Below are 22,827 nucleotides of genomic sequence, written 5' to 3'. Positions count from 1 at the left end.
TTTATCATTGTTCACATTTTACAGAGAAGCAAATGGAGACAGAGACTGTGAGCAGCACGTTGCAGATCTCAAAGCTGGCAAATGACTGAGCCAATATTTGGATTCTAGCAAGCCAGCAACAGAGTGCACACTAGCCACCACCGCACACTGCCTCTCAGTTTGAGCAGCTTCCTAGTGCTGTTGAAGCAGGAGTTTTGGGTCTGGAAAATGCCTTGACACATTCTAATTATTTGTTACCTTATCGTGGAAATGGTTTTGAAATTCTGGAACCAGAAAACTGCCAAGCTATCTTCCTAATCCTTGTTTCATGATGCTTAACTTAGAATACAGAACTTATTATGGCTGGTTAACTTGGAACTCTCTTGATTCTACAGTTTCTTGGCTTATTCTCCAGTCTGCCAGAGCAATTCTTTGTGGCAGCCTTTTAACCCCTTCATGTCTTCCTTCCCTTCACCTGGACTTGATCTTACTCCATACCCAAACAACAAGTTTCTTCTGTATAGCACAGGGAACTATATTCAATAACTTGTAATACCCTATAATGAATAAGAATATATATATATATATATATATATATATATATATATATATATATATATATATATATATATAACTGAATCACATTGCTGTACACCTGAAATTAACACAACATTGTAAATCAACTGTACTTCAATTTAAAAAGGGGGCAGGGGGAGACTGTCCTCTCAGGATAAACTAAAGCAGGAAAGGGAAGTGCTGTAATTCTAAAGCCTGGACATTGAGAATGGAGAAGCAAGGTGCATAGACTCTGAGGGATGAGCGGTCTGGGCCGAGGGAGCAGCAGGTATAAAGGCTGCAGTTGGGAGCAGCTTGGTTGGTGAGAGGAGTAGAAAGGAAGCTAGGGTGGTCAGAACAGAGTGAGCAAAGAGGAGAGTCACAAGAAATGACGCTCTAGAGGTAATGGGGGCCAGACTGTGTAAGGTTTTTTAGATGACTGAGCGGACTTTGGCTTCTAATTGGAGAAGCCACTGGAGAATTTTGAGCAAAAAAGTGATATAACATGACTTTTGATTTTAAATGATCCTGAAAATAGTTTGGCGATCCCCAATAAAGTTCAACATACATTTACTGTGTAACACTGCAATTACGCTTCTGGATATTTATCTCAGAGAAATAGGAATTTAAGTTGGTACAAAATCCCGTACAGTTTCATGGCAGCTAAAATTTCATAGCAGTAAAGTTCATAGCAGCTTTATTGGTAAAACCCCTCAGTGCTCAATGGGTGAATGGGAAAACAAACTTTGGTACATCCAGTCAGTGAAGTACTACTCAAGAATAAAAAGAACGCTCTATTAAATACACATAACTTGGATGGAGTTTAAGGACATTCTGCTGACTGAGAAAAAGCTAATCTCAAAAGGTGTTTTAGTCTATGATTCCGTTCATATAATATGTTCAAAATGGCAAAATTACAGTGATAGAGAACAGGTCAGTGGTTGTGAGGGGTGAGGGTTGGGGAGGCAGTGACTGTAAGGGAGTAACACAAGTGTTTCTTGGCTGTGATGGAAGAGTTGTGCATCCTGATCGTGTTGTGGTCACACAGATCTGCATGTGTGATTCTCTTTCACAGAACCATATAGTTAAAAAAAACAAGTGCATGAAAAAAAGTGGTGGAATCCTGATAAGGTGTGTAGTGGAGTTAATGATATTGTACCAATGTCAATTTTTCTTGCTTGATAATATCCTACTACCAAACAAGGTTGCAGTCATCCCAATTTCCTCCCGCTGTGATGTGGAGGATGAAGCTGCCCCACTTCTGTTTTTGGCAACCAGCCATTCAGACATCATTCTAATATCAGCACACTGGCCCACACCCTTCCAGTACATCCTTCTGGTGGGCGAGAGAGAAATACCTCCGTACAGATTCCTGGCCACAGCCGGTTGCCCCACCATTCCATTCTCCTAGAAGCATATGCTGACAGCTTTGTGACCGCTCAGATATGAACACTCTTCCAGGGCTGATAGCCCTGCCAGGTTCTTGATACACAACATTTACATGAAATCCTCGAGCAGTTCTGGACCACTGAGTCATAACTGCAACGTATTTCTTAGTAAGGTTATGAGAATCCTTGTATGAATTTTGAATCACCATTGACATTATCTAAAAAAAAAAGGGTTGGAACTTTTGCCAGTTGCTTCCAAATATAGACTCAACCTTTATGGAGAAATATAAAAGCTTTAGCTTGCTTTGAGATCTTTCCACTTTTATTGCATTAGAACAGTTTTTTAAATCAAAGCATACATGACTTCTAGGCACCTTATAACAATAATAAAATTGCTGCAAGAAACCAACTATCTAATTTTTAGATCAACATTAAAATATAGCAACACTTACTTGTTTACCCATTTCCTCCTAAAATCCATGTTTTCCGAGATGTTATTTAAGTCTCTGAGAAACACATGATAGTAAAGTCATTGAACCACCACTGGTAATCCTGTAAGAGGAAAGATCCAAAGCCTTAGTTCCAGTTCCTGCATTGATGCAGTTCTTTCTAGACATAGCACATCTGTTACCCTGTTACCTTCCCCGCTCTCCTGCTAAGATTTATCTTTAGTCAGATAATTTGTTTTTCAGATCTAAAGATGGTTGACCCATTAACATGTATAATAAACTCATTTGTATTCCAGTTACAATCATCTGAATTATTTGCATTTTAAAATTTTTTCTCTATGCCTGTTTTTCTAATTTTATATTCCCTGGTGCTCACTCTCGGGTACAGAGTTGAGAATGGTATTTTGTTACAGGTGTATCAATTAGAACCCTGTGTTGTTTTTCTGTCATTCGGATTAGCTCTTCAGCCTTCTTACATTCAAGTTTTATCAGTGTTAATCTTCATCCTCATCATCAGTGTTTTCTCTGACAGTTGGGGTTTGCTCCACCTAAATTATATTTAAATTTGATTTTATCTAACATTTTAAGTCCAATTTTATAGTCAACAAAATTAAACCTTGAATATTCTCAGATCAATTTTTACAGCCATCTAAACTTATGGAAAAACTATTAGCTTTGAAACAAAACTCATCTGGATTGGAATCCTTACTTTGCCACCAAATGGTTATACTTGTGAGCACTTTAAATTTTCTATACCTTGGTTTATCCATCTATGAAATTTATATAATAAAGACTGTATATGTAAAATACTTAGCACAATGCATGGCATGTAATGGGCACTAAATAAGTAGCAATGATTATTATGCTATAATAATATTGTTATAAAAATAATATTGTTATAATAATATTGTTACAAATGCAGTCCCAAAGTCAGCGGTATAAAATATAACAAGTTAGCACATTAGGACACATGATGGTACTTGCCATTATTCTCCATTCAGGAACCCAGCCCAGGTGTCACATATTTATGTGTTAAATATTATACAAAAAGTATAAAATTAAGCTTAAGAAAATTAGCATTATCTAATTTTTCTTAAAATTTGGAATCCAAGTAAATATATTTATTCTGATCAGAAGCCAAGGATATATTGTAGCTTATGTCACTGACCATTTGGCACTGTTTATAAACGTACTTTTAAGTATTCCATATATGTAATAGATAACGTTCAGTATTGGATCACAGTACTTCAAAATCTGTGGAGCTGTAAGTAAAAATAAAACATGTGCGCACACAGACAAATAATTAGACTCACAATAGAGGAAGTGTGTCGGAGTAGGAAGAAAGGTTTGATATCAGTGTCTGCTGCTAGCTTTGTTCCCTTGGACAAATCATGTACTTTCTTAGAGCTTCACTTTTCTCTAGATCAACTGTGTTTTTTAGCATTACTTCGTTAACATCCCATTGTGGTTATTGAGAACCAGATTGTTTTTTTCAAATGTCTTCAAACTTTGTAGGACACTATATTCTTCAGGTCAAAATGTGGCTTCTATTATTTAAATTTTTTGAAGTCTGATGATAATAGCTCTGTAGTTGTAAAACATCATAGCCTCCCCAAATTTTTGCTCCTACTAGCAAAATAGGAACTTGGAAATTGATTTTGGGTTCATGGTTCTCAGCCCTGGCTGTACATTCTTATAACCTAATAGGCTTTAAAAGATTTCTATTCTTGGGCCCCACCCCTGACCAGTGAGGTCAGAATCTCCAGGGGTGAGACTTTGTTAAAAACTCTGCAGAATCTAAATGATTCCAGTGCACACAGAGGACAGAGTTGGCTTATCCTTATCTAAATTAAATTTCCTTTTAATTAAAGTAGGATTTTTTTCTTCTGGTGGGGGCCATCTGGGAATAAATATTGTCACATACTCTTTTTAATTGAAGTATGGTCGATTTATAATGTATTAGTTTCTGATGTACAGCATAGTGATTCAATTTTATATAATTGGCGATATTGAATATTTTTCATGTGCCTATTGGCCATTTGTATGCCTTCATTGGAGAGATGTCTTTTCAGGTCTTCTGCCCATTTTTGGATTGGATTGTTTGTTATTGAGTTGTATGAGCAATTTGTATATTCTGGAAATTAACCCCTTGTTTTCTTCCATTCTGTAGGTTCTTTCCATTTTGTTTATGGTTTCCTTTGTTGTGCAAAAACTTGTAAGTTTAATTAGGTCCCATTTGTTTATTTCTGCTTTTATTTCTATTGCCTGGGTAGACTGCCCTAGGAGAACATTGCTATGACTTATGTCAGAGAATGTTTTGCCCATGTTCTTTTCTAGGAGGTGTATGGTAACTTGTGTTATGTTTAAGTGCCTCCACATACACTTACTGTTGATATCTTCTTTGGTTAAGGAGAAGTACTTCAACATGGGAGTCGCCTCTCTGTTTCTTTTAGTAAAATGAACTTTAAAATTTATAAAGAAACTTTTAAAATCATCTTAATCATAACTTACTGGTCAGTTCCTTAAGAGATTTTATCTTAAAATAGCAATATGTAAAATGTGATCATCCAAAGGCAGTGTCAAAACATAGGTCTTAGTCTGTTTGGGTTGCTGTAACAGAAGTAACACAGTCTGAGTGGCTTATAAATAACAGAAATTTATCTCACAGTTCTGTAGGCTGGGCAGTCCAAGATCAAGGTGCCAGCAGATTTGGGGGCTGGGAGGGCCCATTTTTTATGGATGGCTCTCTTCTCACTGTCTCCTTATGTGGTCAGAAGGGGCCCTCTGGGATCTCTTTTATAAGAGCACTCATACCATTTACGAGGGTCCCACCCTCATGACCTAATCACCCCCGAAAGCTCCATTTTCTAATACCTTCACCTTTGGAGTGAATTCTGGGGGAATACAGACGTTTGGTCTATAGCAACATATATATAATTTTCAAATTATTTAAAAGGCAACTGAATAGCAAGGTAAAAATCCTTGACCTCTGGAAAAACAAAAGACATGGCTAAAGATATCTATAGGTTTTTTTAAATTGAAATATAGTTGATTTACAATATTGTGTTAGTATAGTTTATTGTTCTATTATTAGAAATGGTAATGCTACAAGCTAACATTATGTCCTCCAGGTGTGCCAGACAGTATTCTAAGCACCTTAGGTCAGGATTTCATTCAATCCTCGCAACAATCCACAAGGCACATATTGTATCACCCCATTTTACCTGTGAGAACACTGAGGTTCAGTGAGCAATTTGACATTTATAAATATTATGTATATATTGTCATTAGTAATTACAATTTGAATTCTAACCCCTCTTTCTCAAAAACTTCTGTGCCCTAGTAGTCCTTATGATTTCTAAGTACTGCTGGTATTTGAAATACCAGCCTTTATTAGAGTATGTTTTGCCCCTAAGGCAAAGCCAGAAGGCAAAGTCTTCAAAGCAGTTGAATCTCTTTGGTTGGCACAGTTAACAAGCCAGAAAAACAAAAGGGAAGATCAAGTGGTTCATACACCATAATTTTAATTGCTTTGCTTTCTCAATTCCCAGCTTTCAAGATGTGAAATTTGTTTATTATCTGAGGAGTGATGCTTGGAGATAGTGAGCACTGGGAGAAAGAACACAGGGAGACTGGGACTTCCTGGTCCAGCTCTCACTGAGTCGGGTGATCTTGCAAAACTCCTTGGACCTGTTGAAACTTCATGTCCTGCCAGTAAATAGAGGGAACCGTGGTGGTAAGAGCAGTAATTAACAACAGCAGCATTTGCCGCAGCCTTTTCACTGTAAAGTTGTCGTGATCAAATGAGATATTTTTGAAGAGTGCATTTGGCAATATGATGATCTATAGATACTAGGTTTTCTTGTTACTGTTACCTTCTCATCATTGTGACTATTATTATCTTATTTTTGCTCATGTTTACCATCAACCAAAAGGGGTCCCATCTTTCCAGAGTAGATGGAGGGTAGGATGAATGAGTGCTGGAGACAGGAGCTAATCTCAGGAGTCCACCTTTGTAAGATCATCAGGAGATTTTCAGCTTGGGAACTTGAGAGTAATTTTAATAGGGAAATCTCTTAGATTTGTTTTCAGAAAAGAGAATAAGGGAGAAGATGAGAGAGGTCATAAACGGGCTTGAGGATATAAACAGAAATTGAAAAGTAGAAGGCACTCAAGATACAGATCATTGTTAATTTATCTATCCAAATGCACTGCTTGTTTTATTCTATTTGTTATGAGCATTTTTAGCCTGAAAGCTTCTGTAATATATGATTTAAGGATAATCTTTTCTTTAAAAAATTATTCCATATTAAGGCTTATATCCAGGTATGAACTTAACTCTCAGCTTATTTATTTATTTACTATTTTATTTAGTGAGTATCTTCACTTGAGTTGGAAAGAATCCACGCTCAAATATTACCAATACATTGTGGTGCACTCACACAAGCTCGCTATTTGATTTGAGAAGGTAGCCAACAAACTCTAATCTTTGCAAAGAGATATAATCTGATTTCCAATATAAGCTTCATTATGATTTGGAAAGTTCAATTTTTAGGTATTATGAGATCTAAATTTGTGGTAAGCATGTTCATAGTATATATTGCAAATCACACCCTGGATTTCTATTCCTCAGCCTTTTCCCTCTAGTTTTCAGGTGCTAACATCATTAAGTTTGATTCTGCTTTCAGCAAAAACAGAGTCTGGTCTTTGGGGAGTTAGGAACAACTGGGTTTGAATCCCAGTTTTGCCACTTACCAGCTGTGTGACCTTGTACAAGTTCATTCACTTCCGTGAACCTTAGCCTCCTTCACAAAATGGGGACACCGATGCCCATGTCATGTTGTGAGAGTGTTGGGAGGATTGAGTTAAGTGTGTATTACATACCAGGGTTGTAGAGGTCTTCAGTACATTTTAACTACACTGCCCCCCACTCCCCACACCACAGTGCTTTTTCTACAATTTTCCCCATAATTTATTTCTTTAAAATGGAGAATTTTTTTTAGGGGGACAGGTGGAACTAACTTTTGCTCTATGTTGGCTCTTTCTAGTGTTAACTTTGAACTCAAAGATGCTATCAGTTTAATTTTCCATAAATTAGGCATAGAATTTATTGGAGGAATTTAAATTGGGAGTCACATACCATAACTTTATTTTTCTCTAACTAGCACTTTAAGTCTCCATTTCCCCATTTCCTCATAATTTTCCCCATTCAAGATAACATGATCAGTTCTAGGTTAACTTATTCTTCTTTCGTGTAAAGTCTTACAGTCTTTCAGATAGCAGAATTGGGTGTGGTTTATGCATCTCAAGACCTTGGAGGAGAGGCAGCCGCTGTCCTCTGTTTCTCCCTGCCTTCTCTGAGATGCTCATCCTCCATCGTCTTTGGGCTGTAGCCCCTGCCCTCACTGCATCTGCTATGGAAGTGTCCCTGATCTGCCCTTGGCACAGTCGGTACCTGGAGCTCTTTCTCTGCTGACTTTGCCATCACTTTGGCTTTTTACTGATGCTGTTTGCTTTTTTGAGATTCAGCTACACCCAGGTGAAATCCTGGCTGTGGTCTACCCACAGTCTTTGCTCCAGATTCTCTTTGTCTCCAGACACCCTATGTGGATAGGCTAGCACATTGGCCCGCAGCTCACAGCCGCCCTCTGTGACCCTCTCAGGGCCATGGGAATTCTCCAGCCCTCCTCCATGCCCTGCTGGTGCCAGTGGGAACTGCTATGGAGGGAAGTGGGAGTGGCTAGTTTGCACTTTCTAAATCCTACTCTGATGCAGCCTTCTTGACTGGGTGTTGGCACCACTGACAGTGTCAGTTGAACGGAGTCCATGAGTGTCCTCTGCTTTTGAATGCTAAGTTTCTCTGAAGAGTTCCTGTATACCCTCCTGGGGTTTTGATCACAGTGGGCAAAGTCCACCAGACTCATTGTAGAATTTTATTCCCAGTTCTTCAAGCTATTTTCCATACTTAAAGCACATCTTTGGAGTCCATGGAAAAACCCCTTTTAAGTACCCAGCTCTTACAAGGGAAAATCAGAATTTTCGTGACCTGGTTTTTTTTTTTTCCCTTTAGTGTTTTTTTTTTTATTTTTATTTTTTTTATTGAAGTGTAGTTGATTTACAGTGTTAGTTTCAGGTGTACAGCAAAGTGATTCAGTTTTACATATACATACATATGTATATTTTAAGATCCTTCTCTATCACAGCTTATTGCAAGTAATTGAATATAGTTCCCTAGGCTATATAGTAGGTCCTTGTTTTATATACAGTCATATGTATCTGTTAATCCCAAACTCCTAATCTATCCCTCCATCCCCCTTTGCCCCCTGGTAACCACAGTTTGTTTTCTATGTCTGTGAGTCCATTTCTGGTTTGTACAATTTGTATTTTTTTTTTTTTTTTTAGATTCCACAAAAAGCAACATCATATGGTATTTGTCTTTCTCTGTCTGACTTACTTCACTTAATATGATAATCTCTAGGTCCATCCATGTTGCTGCAAATGGCATTACTTCAATTTTTTATGGCTGAGTAATATAGCATTGCATATATACACCACATCTTCTTTATCCATTCATCTGTCAGTGGACATTTAGGTTGTTTCCTTGTCTTGGCTATTGTAAATTGTGCTGCTGTGAATTCATGACCTGTTTTAAAACAAGGTAGCTTTAAAATCCAAGATGGGCAGTGGCTTCTTTTTATTGCCCGGCCCTAACCTCTCTTTTAAGCAATGGAAGCCTCAGCTTTAAAGAACAGAGGACTTTGAAATAATAATTGCCAGGGATGATGCATATTTAGGATGATATTTCAAAATATTCTGTTACCTGCAGAAGTAGTGTTTTTATTCTTTTCTTTTCTGTTTTGCCTTCAGTTTCTCTTTTTGACTTTTGGTCTGAGAAATTGTAAGTCAGATATTCATTGTGCAGTTCTTGTTTTCAAGACTAAGCTCTATCTACATGAAATTTGCAATTTCTCTTTTTATAATCCATTTACAATTTTTGTCTCTTAAAGCTTTTGTTTCTTATAACTTCTACCTTTCATGACTATCCATTTCCAATTCAGGTTAACGCTGCTGAATAGTAATATTTTAAGCTACATTAACTTTCCTTCTTATTTCTGTGTGTTTTGATTCTTAGTCCTCTAAAATAAACGTATCACTTATCATAAGATGATTCCAGAGGGTAATAGTCTCATTTTCTAGTCTTAGCCTTCTCTACCAATTATAGATCCTCAGTGATGTGCTTTATATAATTATTAGAGGTTGGAGAGAGGCAGTTTCTCAGACAGTTCTCTATTCCCTTGTGGCTGACAAGAGTTCGGATACAGTGGTGGGAGGTGCAGATCTCTCTGCTCTTTGTAGTAAGCAAAAGCGCTAAGTGGTCTCACTTAAATTATTAACAAAATACACAGGTCAAGCATGCAGCCTTTTGCCCTGCTTTTCCGCTTTTCTCTGCTCTTAAAAGCATGACTGTAATGTTGCACAAAAGGCACTCACACATAGTTTGACGTAAGAACCTGACTCAATTTGTTGGAATGTGGTGGAGCGCTCACAATTGCAGTTTTTTCATTCACGCATGCAGGTACACTGGAGTGATCAGCTTCTCCAACTGAGTGATAATAATAGTAGCTAACATCTTTGAACAATGTGCCAGGCATTATGCAAACCACTTAAACACATCATCTCATTTTAATCTTCACAGTCCTTTGCTATAGATACCCATTTTGCATATGGAAAGACAGAAATTTAGAGCAATTGACCAAAGCCACACATCAGGAAGGTGACAGAGCCTAAACCAGGTCTGTCCTTTTCCCCACACTAATACAGTGTCTGAACTGGGACATCTTTGAGAGTGAAATGAGACACTACTGCTACTTTCACTGGGATGACAGTTATAAATCGGAGTTTTTCTGTGCAGACTAGGACCCATGTTTACCCTGACTATCAGCCCTCTCAGTGGGGAGCTTTCAATCATTGAGACAGTAAAGGAAGACTCTCGGGTCCTTTCCAGGTTCCTCTTCCCAAGGTTGGAAAGTCCCTAGCTTCTAATCAGATTCTTACTCAAATGAGGCAATTTCCCATGAATGTGTCCACTGATGCAATGCTGTGTAAACATGGTCAGGGCTGTATCCCAGTCCATCTCTGTATTTACAGAGTTTCGGTTTGTTTGTTCAACATATATTTGTTAAGCATTAGCCATGGGTTGGGTATTTTGATGGGTAGTGGGAGAATGAAGATGAAAAGATATGGTCCATGCCCTCAAGGAATTTAGAATCAAGTGTGGAGACAAAAGCCAACAATTAAACAGAGTTGGATGAACAGAGCGATGAAGAGGGGGATGGGATGCAGAGATGCAGTGGGACCAGGACTGGAGGAGTCTGTCAGGCAGATGAGAGAAGCACTTGAAAGAGAGTGATGGGTCCGTCTGTGGGGAATGGCTAGGAGGAGCAGGGACTGGAGAGCCAGGATGAACATCAGGTGGTAGTTTGAGTTATCCCAGGGAGAGGTGAGAGAGGCTGGGGCAGTGAGGCTGCAATGCAGAGAACAGAAATGAAGGAAACAGAGCGGGCAGAACACACATAGCTTGGGGATGAATGGGACATGAGGGGTGAGAGGGAAGGACCCTTCCTCCCAGGTTTGGTTTCTTACCTTGCTTGTGTGTTTGTCTCCCCCTTTTCTGGAGCCAGAATCCAGGAGTTCTTTAGTCATGAATTTAGCAGAGAATGGCAGGGTAGAGCAAGTATTTAAAACAGCTCAGATTCCTTGTCTGTGAAGTAGCAATGGTAACCCCTAGTCCACAGGACTGCTGGGGAGCTAAAATGGGAACAAAAGAAGGTGCTTTTGAAACTAAAAAACAAAGTAAAAAATAAACAGTATCCTGTTATTACAATGAATATTAATGATTATCATATTCATCCTGGACTTACTCTGAAATAAAATGAGGATGGTGGTGGTCACAGCAATTAATACCTTGTTTGGCATTCCTGACACTCTTCTCAAGGCTTAAGATGTATTGACCAATTTCCTTCTCACAGTAACCTCATTTTATTCTTTTTTTTTTTATAAGGGGGAGGTAATTTGGTTTATTTATTTATTTTGATGGAGGTACTGGGGATTGAATCCAGGACCTCATGTATGCTACGCATGCGCTCTACCACTGACCTATACTCTTCCCCTTAATAACCTCATTTTAGAGAGAAGGAAACTGAGGCACAGAGAAGTTAGACAGTGATTCAAGGTCACAGCTATTTAGGGACCTAAAATGGGTTTGGTTCTGGTCTACTGGCCCCTCTTTCTTCATTTTCCTCCTGTACCATCGTTGTCAGAATCCAAGTACAATCTAGCCATTAGTTGCACCAACGTCTTCTCTGGTGATCTTGGAGATTTGTGTGCACTGCCCTCGCTGCCAGCTTTCCAGGCATAGTTCTTGTTCTCTCTTAATATTAGCCCTGTGTTGACTCAAGTGCTCTAACATCTACGTTGATGAAAGTGTGGTCCTCTAAGTGATGGCGGGGCTATGTTTACACTGGGGGTGCAGGGCCCAAGCTTTAGGTCTCTGGTGAGTGTTTCACAATGAAATTCAATACCTGTTTGTACCATGTGGCCCCAGAGGAACGAAATGGTGCCTCTGCCTGTGATGGAGGGAGGGACAAGGGCAGGGAAGGAAAGGAACAAGTGCACAGGAAGGAGAAAACCACAGAGAGGAGGACAAGGAAAACATGAAATAAGGACTAGAAATAAGAATTAGATGTGCTTCTCTGACTGATTGAGTGGATGAATGAATGAAAGACAAAATTTTAAGTGCCTGCTAAGTACCAGGCATGCTGAGGCTTTTCCCCACCAATTATCTCAGTTAATCCTGGCGACAACTCCACTCTTTGCTGAAGAAAGTGCAGTCTGATCATTTTTGTTACGGCTGTGTTCTTACACACCTTTTATTTCTGACAGCCTGCAGCCACCTGCTGCGGTGTCAGGTTTTTCTACTGGCTGGGTCCAAGGGTTCTTGAGTAGACGACTCGGCTGAGAATTTTCCAGCTGCTCGGCCTTCCATGGCTTTGTGCTTGACCCTCTCCCCCTCCTTCGTAAAAATGTCTGCGAGTTTCATGCCTTAGATCCTTAGATCCTTTTAACAAGGCCTTCCAAAGCCGTAAAGCTCAATGGTGCATGTGATGGACGATGCGGGAAAGGTAGTAAAAAGAAAGTTCTCCATCCCTGCCAGGTCCTGCAAAGGAGAGAGTGAGAGTAATGGGTTAAATAGAGCTCTTAAGTTATAAAAGTCACAATTATAGATGCGTGTAATTTTTAGCACAGAGATTTATTAATTTGCATTCAGATCGTTAGAGTCAATTAGCAGCTTCAGCTTTTCCTGCAGAGCTGTAAGTCTTTTACCCTTTACTTCCCTTGTGAACCCCAGATCACATCTTCACAGACTAAGGCTTCAAACTGACCTTTGATATTAGTGTCTGGAAAAAAGGAAGTTCTGCACTGCTGCCCCCTGCCTTCACTACCATGCACAGAAGCTTCTTCTCTCTTTTTCTATCCATTGGGGCCTTTTTCTTTAACTCTATTTACTACTCATCAAATAGCCCATTTGCAGCACTCTCTGCAGGAATTAATATGAAGGGAGAAGAAGTGGAAACTCCCTGTAGTCCTCCTTTTCTCACTCAGTTGAGAAACCTGTTAATTTCAGGAAAGGAAAAGAACAGAAGAGTAGCAGAAATTCTGCTTGAAAACCTGACTTCTGGTGTTGGGCCCCAGATAGGAGCCAGAGATTTCCTTGTTCGCCTCACCTCTTGTTTGGAAATGGTGTCTGTAGGGAACGCATATTAAATGAACCTTGAGAAACGTTAACAGAAGTCCACTTAATTTTTAAGAGTTTTCCTACTGAATGGTGTGGGGCAACATTCTTTTGGGAGTCATTTGGCTAATCTTTGTCTACTATAAATTAGATGGTTGCCGATTTCTTCCTGCTGCTTTTGCTTTGTTCTAATTACATTTATAAACTCTTGGAGTTGGAAGCAAGATAGTCTTTGCTCCTGATGGCTACTGGCCATTGAATCCTTATAAATAATTTAAAAATTAGTCTAAGAATCCATCATTGTCCACCTTGGTGGTCTTCATTCCCTGGTCATTGCTGCGATCTCTCTGGTTTCCAGTCCCATTCCCACGTGGTTGAGAATGGATCGAGATCTCCCAGCAGTGGTGTTGATTCATGTGCGTGCAGACCCATGAACACAATGCCAAGGCACATTACCTTCACTGCGTCTCAGTTTTGTCCTGATGTGTTTATTTCGGATCCCCTTTTAATTTCCTATCAGTTTAATTAACACGGCTATCTCTGATCTTCTCTATGCCAAAGCTTTCACCCGCCTCCCACCTCCCTTTGTCTTAGCAGATGGTCTGACCACTCACAACTCTAGAAAATGTGAGGTTCTCAGGCTTCAACTGCTCTCTCCGTTGGCCCCTCAGTTTGCTCTTAATTACATCCATCCTTTGCTCCTTCCTACCTTTGCAGGGCTGAGCATTCTGTCTCTGCTCTTCTGGAGCTAGCCTCTGCTTCCTGCCCCAGCTTTATCTTTTGCAAATACTCACACTCTGGTTTGACTCCCCCACTATATTAACCTCTTGCATTTTCTTCAGGTAAGCCTTGCTGTAAACACCTCTGTCTACTGTGAACAGACACTTCCACCTCTGCTGAATTGGTTTCACTCTTCCTCATGTGAACTTGGCTCTCAAGTCTGGATTTTAGATATGCCACCCACAGGCTCCCATGCCGTCTGTGTATATCTTTATCATAGCACTAATCACATCATATTCCAATTGCCTGTAAACTGTCTTATCTAGTCTTGTATTCCAGAGTAGTGCTTGGTACGTAAGTTTCAAACAACAAGGATCTACTGTATACCACAGGGAACTATGTTCAATTTCTTGTAATGGAAAAGAATCTGAAAATGTATGTATATATATGTATGTTTATGTATAACTGAATCACTTTGCTGTACACCTGAAACTAACATTATAAATACACTACCTTCAATTAAAACTTTTTTTAAAAAATGCATTAAACAATGAAAAAAAAGAATGAATCTTATAAACTTGATGCCATTCAATCCATTCTGCCTTGACAATGCCTCTTAAGTCCATTGGTATTTTGTCAGCCCTCCTTTACTGTTCAGTTTTCTCCAGCTCAAGATTTTATTTATTTTGGGGGAGGCAGTTTGGTTCAGTGGTTTCAAGTATTATCTTTGGAGCCTTGTTTCCTTGGTTTTAAGCCTGTCTGGCTTGGTTTCCCAGCTGTGTGACCTTTTCCAGATTACCTCGTCGCTGTGCCTCATTTACGCCTTGTTACCTATAAATGAAAGGCAGTAATCACATCCCTTGCATAGAGTTGTTTTATGGATTAACTGAGGTAGTTCCTGTGTAGCCCTCAGTGCCTGGTACACAGTAAATGATAATGACATATGGACTATTTTAATTTCCTAGCTGCTACTTTTATAATTTTATTTTCTATTTTTGTGAACTATTTCAGACATGCAAATAGAAGATAGAGATTAATATTGCAAATACCCATGTGCCTACCACCAGTTTAAGAAAGAAATCAACAAAAGACAGTAAAAGCTACCTTAGGACCCTTTCCTGTATCACCTTTTCCTCCTTCTTTCCTCCTCTAGTTACCTGGCCACAATGCACCCTGCAAATCAGTAATCCATATCATTTCTAGAATTACCCCCCCTCTCTATTCTTTTATGTGCATCAAAGCTTTTCTCCTCCTTCAAGCTCACTTCGAATCCTTCCTCCTCCAGGAAGCCTTCTCAGATCCCCCCAGTTGAAATGAACCTCTCCCTTTTGCAGGCTACTTTAGCACTCTGTTCCTCTCTTAGATCTTGTGTCGTGGCTGCTTGGTTTCCGATTTATTTATGTGTGTGTGTGTCCTACAGGACTGCGGAGTGTCAGAATCCCTTCGTTTCCATCACACTTCAAAGCACCAGCGCAGTGCTCTGCCCGTCTGCTTGGTGGGGGCTCAGGACCTCTTGTCTAGTCAACTGAACCTGAGTGTGAGGATGGACTTCAGGAAGGCCATCACATCCCTCAGAAAAGAATTCAGAACTCTTGTTTAGTGATTGCTTGACGAAGTGGCCTGTCTAGACGGCAAAGCACTGAGGAAACATTAAGCTCTTCTTTAGTTAAAATTATAGTCCTTCATTGCAATTCTCTGAATAATTCCATAATGTTGGCCCACAGCGCAGGGTAATCAAATTACTTTCATGCCACTTTTTTCTCTCATGTGCCATCCATTGTTCCTGTTGTTACTGCTTTCACTTAATTTTTAAATATTTTTTTCATTTAAAATTAATTTGTAAGCAGAGTCTCATTTCAGTTTCTAATCCAGCTGATTTTTTGCCAGGTATGTTTAATGTGTGGGTAAAAGGAAAGAATGAATATGTGGGGGTGTGTGTGGAATGTCATTTTCTGCTTCATGGACTTAGAAAGACACTTCCCATCATAAAAAATGTGCAAATTAGGGGATTTCCAAAAATATATGTGTTCTGTGAGCAGTAATGCTAAGAGGGAGTATGTAATTTCCTTTTGATTTTGGCTCTAGCCATTTTTGTAGAGAAAATCACTGATTATGGCTTTAATAGGGAAGAGGAGAATCTTAAAGCTGGATGAGACCTTAGATACTCCTAGTCCAGAATTTCTTTATCCTGTCAGAACTCATGCACTCTTTTTTTGACAAATATTCAGTAATAGTGCCCTACTGGCGTAAAATAAATTTCACCAATAATATAAATAACAAATATATTTAAAAAAATCAATGTAACACTCTGACTGAAATATAAAGGAAAAATACAAAGAAAATAATATATAATAAAATTAAATATATGTACATAAATGTTATGTGTATACATAATATAACATTACATATAATTTACATATAGAAGTATGTTTATATAAAATTATATATGCACATATCCATGCATCAGTATCAGTATATAAACACTTGAGCATGACTCCATGGAAACATACGAAGTAGTCAGATGCTTACACCTGTGCATAGAATTATCATGAAGGCTACAGCCACAAATGCCTTTGGATACAGGTATGTGGTATTGTCAACTCAAACACCACACGCCTTATGTCAATGGTATGATTTTCCCAGATAGTGAACTATAATTTAAAAACTGTTCAAAGTGAAGCAATTTCACTCATCCATACTCAGTCACCCACACATATGCATAGATTTTAGCTGCTTTCCTGGAAACATCCATGTGTATTGAAATAGCATGAAACAAAAAAATACTTTATGTTTGCATGTGAAAAAAGAATTACTGTGTAGGCTCAGATAGTTATCAAAAGGGTTTATCTAATATCTGAATGTGTGGTGGAACATTTGGAAAATCACATAGGACATAGGACAGTTTTTCCCTTGATGGAATTGTTCTACCCTTTATAGCTTCTGTGACTGACCCTTGACCCCTAAATGCCCATAGGAGTGGTCCAAAGTCATTGTGACCCCACCTCCCTATAAATGTCCAGATTGCTCCCTAGCAGCTGGTGCCACCCCATTGCAAATCTCTCATCTAGTCCTACCACCTTCTTGAAGAATTTGAGAACCAGAGAGTTTCAGTTACTTGAGACTAGTCATGTAACTAGTTAAGCTTCATGAAGCCTATGAGCTGCTGACAGCTTTGTGCTGTCTGTAGCTACAGTGTCGCCCAGATCTACTGTCAGAAATATCTAGACTGATGAATTATGAGAAAATGTAAAATCAGACTGCCTAGAATTTTAACCTACCACTTAAAAGGTCTGGGCAAATAACTTGTGTTAGTTAACCTGTTTTAGCCCCAGTTTCTTCAGTGGTGTAAACCACAGGTGATAATAGAACCTAAATCATAGAGTTATTTTGAGGATTAATAGGAAGTGTGTATAAAGTACTTGCTATAGAGTAAATGTTTATAGCTGTGATGATGATGATGATTATAATGATGATGACAAGGACAGTGACAATGAAAAATAATTATACTTGAGATAAAAAGGTTCCTTATCCTTAATTTTCTTTCTAACTTAACTAGAATTTTTTTTTAAGCAGCTTGATCACCTAGTCTGATTTTTATTTTATTTTGATCCTTCTTATCACTCTTGCAGATTTCTTTAAGTTAAATGCTCATCCTTTTCCTTTTAGCTAATACTGTCATTTAAATCACCTCATACTTGAAATCTGTTTTTTCACTGACACACTGGAGATTTGCTTACCTGACTTTAAATGAAGTTATAGTAATAAAATCCTTTTTACACTGGTAGAGAACAGATACCTAAACTTTATCACTCACTGTTTTTGAAAAAGGTATTTTCCTTCACTTTTGCAGAAGCTGTATTCCCAGAACTTAGCACTGTGATGATTTCTTTAGTAACACACAAATTCTATATTAATCTCTCAGCAGTTTTCTGTTAAGTGCATTTTTATGTTTGGCAAGATTAGGGTAATCTAGGAAAATTAGTTTTCTTTTCTTATTACTTTTCCTGTTTAATTTGTAACCAGTTGAAACACCACAATATGATGGATGGTTGATCCTAGTAAAACTGCAAAGTTAAGGGATAATTGGCAGACTTTGGTTAAGCAATGAAGACTTCCACTACCTTTCAACAGCCTTTAAGACAACCTCATTATTAAAATGTACATACTAGCAAAATTCTGGATGTGCATGGAATGTAATTACTGTAAAACGATGCCAGGGTTTTAGTTTTATGGTGGATGTGTAATGTCTGTAAAGCAGCGTGTGGAATGGGTGAGCCCTAGCGCTACAGAGAAGCTTAATGAAAGTGGAATTTTGCAGCTAGCTAACTCCATCCTACTCACTTCCTGTTTAACAAACAGGAGCACATAAATGCAAGATTTCCAATTGTTCAGTCCAATCCAGAATCCTTCCTGGAAATCTCACTCAATTTACATAGTTTGCTCATGGAAATTAAATCCTTTCTGGTGATGACAGTTCAGGATGTGAGCCAGTTGCTTTCTTAAGAAGCCAAGGTCCCATTTTGCAACAATGCGGATATTACCAACTTTATTTTGAGAATGAGATGGATTCAGGAGATAATGAATAAACAAGACAAGTTGACCTAAGGCCCAAGCATATCTTATTCTTTCATTTACTTAATCATTGTATCATTTTATGAATGTTTATTGAACACCTGCTCTGAATGAGGCACTGTGCTAGGTGCAGGAACTATGTAAGGTAGACATTGTTCTTATCCTTGTACATCTGATTATCAGTTCTGATGACTTGATTTTGTTGCATACAACAAGGTAGGTACACAGGAAGTGTAATATGTCTTAGAATGTAAATATAATGACTATCTTATGGAAGGTCAGCCAGCAGAAATTTAAAAATTTAAATTCCCAGCCAAATATAAAAGAGCCAGCATTGTGGTACATGAACCATACAGTCATGGAAGCTATATATAATCTTGATTCTTGTCAACAAACTTTTGTTGAAGAATCACTGTGTAAATGGACTGGGTATCTGTGAATAAGACCCAAGCCCTGGCCTTGAGGAACAAACACACATTCCATTAAAAAAGATGCTGGGTATATTGTCCTCTGGAAAGGTTTGGTCTCTTAAGAGTAATGGCTTTCAGATTTACCTTTGCAATCAGACAGTCAAAACTTTTAAACACGCCAGGAGAGAAGAATTGATGAGCATATATCTTGAAACAGCATAGCTCTCCCCCAGATCACATACTGATGAAAAGTGGCCTTCAAGGATCTAAAGCGACTTTTCCTAGCAGAACATGTTTTTGCCTAAAAGAGAGTCAGGAAAGATTTCAGTGCATCTTTTGGCAGTGGTGTTAGAATGTAGAGAGATGTAATTGAATTTTTCAGTGGAAAACTCAGTTGCAGTGATCTGCTCAGTGAGTGTGATATAAATTATCATGCCATTATCAACACCATCTTCCATCTATAAAACTAGAGGAAATACATGAGCATCATAAAAATCCTTTTACCATCAAAAGGACTTTATATTCATGACATTGCTCTGAAAGCAACCACAAGATTTTTCAAGAGATCTTAACTATTCTGCATAGGAATTGTAGCACCAGGGAATTATGATAAGCTGGAAGAAAACACAGACTCTGTATTAATTTGGGAGTTTCTAGTGTTCAGAATGTAAGTAGTCACCAGATTTCTTCTAGATGTATATTCCACATTCAAATTGTGTACTGATGGATGAAAAATAGAAGGCAAAATTGAGAAAGTCAGCTTATCTGCTTGGAACCTAAACCAGATACAGAGTATTGTGATAGTATCAAGCCTCAAAGTACCGCAACACTTCAAAATCAGAACTGCAGAATACAGCTAATTTCAGCCTAACATTTATCAACTTTTACATTAGACTGCACTGATGTTGTTTTTCCTTATACCAGGAAATATCTTGTGGAGGAATAGCATTGCCCTTTAAGAGATTAAGGTGAAAAAAGCTTTGGGATTTGTCCGGATGTGACTTTGTCAAAATTTCTCCAACCTGTTATTTTCAACCCTGGTCCACTTCCTGGGGTGAGAATTCACAAGTCTGCATCCTATTCAACAATGCTTTTATGATTTAAAAGGCACTTAAAAGTGCCTCCCTTCAGCTATACCTGTAGTCCTGGAATTTGGCAAACAGGCATATTTGCACCAACTCTCTCATGGAATGTTTCTTTCTGTCATACACGTATCAGATTTTATCTCCAGCTGGGGACTCTCCTCAGACACTTTAGAGCAGTGGTTCTTAAATCAGATAATTTTGCCCCCCAGGGAACATTTGGCAGTGCCTGGAGATATTTTTGGTTGCCACCTAATGGGTAAAGGTCAGGGATATTGCTAAACATTCTGCAGTACCCTGGACAGAACCCCCTAACTTCAACAACAGAGAATTAAATTATCCACCTACAATGTCAACAATGTAGATGGAGGTTGAGTGTCCTGCTTCAGATGTCTCTCTCTGGATCCTTTTACAATGTGTGTCTGTCCCTCTTCAGACATAGTTACAGAATCTAGATTTAATGCAAAGGGAAAATAATGCCCTTTGTCTTTCTAAACCTGCTTGATAATACTTGGAAGTTTTTGGTCTGTATGTTTAGAAAATGCTGAGCTTATGGCCTTCATTGCTTTCCAAAGTTGTTACCAGTAGCTCTGAATCCATCATCCCATATGATTCCTTTGTATTTTAATCCTTAGTGTGTGCTCGTCTTCAATGAAGCACGTCTGTCACTTCTCATTCCGCTCAACTCTTTGCCATTAATGCTCATCGGCTTGACTTCTCATCTGCAATCTGGAACACTTTATGGCTTCACCAGCCAGATGATTTATATTTTTAAAAAGGTTGATTAAGATCAGCTACAACAGACTCTTTGTTGTTAACTCCTTTTCACTTAGAGAAATTATACATCTATCCTTCCTTCTTGCTTGTAGTTTTGAACCATTCTTCCCTTAACACAAAACATTTTCCCAGTTACCACACAATTCAGTTGGAAAAGCATGCCCACGAGTTCTCCTTGGCCACAAACTGACGTCAATCTCTTAAAGAATTCTAGATCAGCAGAGTAGCATTTCCCCTAACAGAAACCACAGTTGCCTTTCCACTCAGTGGTTGTGTGTTCTGATGTGGAGAGGGGTTGATTCAATTAAATACTGAGTATCTATTCCGTATAGGTCTATATGCCAGGCTGTGAGGGCATACAAAATGCATAAGAAATAGTCTTTGCTGAACAGCTTAAAACCTAGTTAGGGGTGGTAAGATATGTACATAAATAACAGTAACATACTATAGAAAGAGATGTATGTGTACAAGAGATCCAGTCTCCAGGTGTCTGAAGCATCGTACTTGTACAGCCTGCTTGCCAGTCACGTGTGAAAGTTCAAGTTACTGATCTAGACCTCCAGAACCCATGTTCTGTGTTAAAAGCATGCTGGCAGTCTTCCAGACACCTCATATGAGGATAATTTTGTAAATGACAAGTTGTACATTTTGGCCCCGTGTTTCACTGTTCCATCCTCAAGTTCCTTGAGGCCTCTGACGTGTATTACAACCACTCCTGGTGATTTATTTATGTCCGTTGTGTCATTTAGACTCAGAACATCACCTATTCTTAACATTAAGATGACTGCTGTGCTTCAAAAGGTGGTTTTAGCTTTCAGATCTCCGTAATAACTGCTGAAGAAAGGACTCAAATATTATTTTTGCTTGATTTCTGTATTCTTTAGTTTCACCATTTGGGGCGTAGGTGACTGCCCTCTCTTCCCTCCACCCCAGCTATATTCTGTAGACTTTTCTATTGTGAGGTGGCTTGGTATAAAATTATAAGCTTTGCAGTCAAATATATCTGGATTTAAATCTCTGCTGTAACTTTGTGTCTTTATGGATGACTTTTTAACGTCACAGAGCTACGATTTCCTCATTGTACAGGCAGGATAATAACATCTACTTTTCAGAGTTTTGAGAAGATTCATTGAGATGACCTAAAATGATTGCCAAAATATTTTTTCAGCAAATCCTCTCCCCAACCTGTTCATCTAACTCACTTAGATAATATTTCTAGAGGAACTCTATCTCCTTTTTCTCTGTCTCAGCAGTGGCTTCTGTTCCTTCACTGTTTACCAGCACAGATTCCAGCCCCCCCCCAACCCCTTCCTGGTCATTCTGATCAACAGCATATATTTCCCCTCTGTCTTCTGATAATGTATGCTTAATGTAACATTTTCACTAATTCCATACTTTACCATTGCTACCATCTGAATGTTTGTGCCCTCCCCTCTGCAATTCCCATGTTGAAATCCTAACCCCTGGAGGTGGTGGTATTAGTGGGTGGGGGCTTTAGGAGGTGCTTAAGTCATGAAGGGTGGAACTTCCCTGAATGAGATTAGTGCCCTTACAGAAGTAGCCCTAGAGAGCTCCCTTGTCCCTTTCACTGTGTGAGGACACGGTGAGAAGTCTGAAATCTGCAACCTGGAAGGGAGCCTTCGCCAGACCTTGACCATGCTGGCCCCCTGATCTTGGGCTTCTGGTGTCCAGAACTGTGAGAAATAAACTGTTATTTATAAGCTACCCAGTCTGTGGTATTTTGTTACAGTGGCAGAACAGACCAAGACAACCATAGTGTTAAGTGAACCACTGTTGGATTTTTTAAGCCGTGTCTGGCTGTAGCCCACATGTCGAGATTAATTATGCGATACTCCTTATCTCATCTTTTACCAGTCACTACGTCCCGTTCCTGCATTTGTATTAAAATAAAGAAGCATATTTTTATTTTCACATGGAATTGAAAATTCAGTGTCGTTTAAGTCAAACTTTTCTGCATGTTCTCCTACAGAAGATTTTTGTTTTCTGTTTTGCAATCTGTATTTGATTTCAAGGTGGTTCACTGAGTACCTGTCATATACTAAGAAATGTGCTGAGTGCCTTAAATTTATTATCTCACAATTC

General features: G+C 38.8%; 1 protein-coding gene across 8 annotated transcripts in view; it reads left to right on the top strand.

The window, feature by feature from the left end:
* GRIP1 (glutamate receptor interacting protein 1) overlaps positions 1 to 22,827 on the top strand; it is a 615,139-nt gene that overhangs the window by 156,714 nt on the left and 435,598 nt on the right. The window lies entirely within an intron of this gene.

This window comes from Camelus bactrianus, chromosome 12 (assembly GCF_048773025.1).
Source record: "Camelus bactrianus isolate YW-2024 breed Bactrian camel chromosome 12, ASM4877302v1, whole genome shotgun sequence".
In the NCBI taxonomy this organism is placed as follows: domain Eukaryota; kingdom Metazoa; phylum Chordata; class Mammalia; order Artiodactyla; family Camelidae; genus Camelus; species Camelus bactrianus.
The sequence above is the reverse complement of the archived record's forward strand: the minus strand, read 5'-3'. Positions and strand labels throughout refer to the sequence as shown.